Here is an 892-nt window from a genome sequence, read left to right on the forward strand (position 1 = left end):
TTTTTTGAGACAGGGTTTCTCTGTGTAGCCTCACTCTGTAGACCAGGCTGGCCTCAAACTCGTATATCCACCTGCCTCCGCCTCCTGAGTGCTGGGATTAAAGGCGTGCGCCACCACGCCCGGCTGGCAAGTGTTCTTCTTTACTGCTTGTATGAATGGTATTTTCTCTCCCATTCTATCTCCTGGCTGCTGTTCATGAGAGTAAAAACTATAGATGGCTGGGTTGTTTTCTGTCCTACCAAATTACCACCTTCTCTAATTGTTTGGGGATGGAACTGGCATTTATGATCTCAAGGAAACTCCATTTCCTCTGTCTCCATTGATCTCTGTGTTCCTTTGGGTGAGTGCGTGAGTGAGTGCATGAATGTGTGAGTGTGTGAGTGTGTGAGTTTGTGAGTGTGTGAGTCTGCACATACATATGCAGTGATGCATTTGCTCATATGAGCATGCATGTGCGGAGGCCAGAGGTCCATGTTAGTTTACCTCTGTCACTCCTACATTAGTCTCTTTATTAGATCTCACTGTGTAGCTCTGGTTAGCCTGGAACTTGCTATGCAGACAAGGCAGGCCTCAAATTCACAGAGACCCACCTGATCCTGCCTCTGCCTCCCAAGTGCTGAGATGAAAGGCAAGTGCCACCATGACTAGCTTGTACTTATTCTTAGAGACACAGGTTGTCCCTAAACCTGAAGCTTACTGACCAGGTAGGCTGACCATCAAGTCCAAGATTCCTTCTGCCTTTGCTTCCCAGCCCTAGGGTTAGATGTGTACCCCATATGGAGTCTGGGGATCCAACCAGGTCCCAATGCTTATGCAGCAGACACTTCACCCACTGAGCCATGTCCTCAGCCCCCAATACTATCATCTGGATGTCTGAGACTAACTCTCATTT

Source organism: Mus pahari, chromosome 23, assembly GCF_900095145.1.
Source record: "Mus pahari chromosome 23, PAHARI_EIJ_v1.1, whole genome shotgun sequence".
Lineage (NCBI taxonomy): Eukaryota > Metazoa > Chordata > Mammalia > Rodentia > Muridae > Mus > Mus pahari.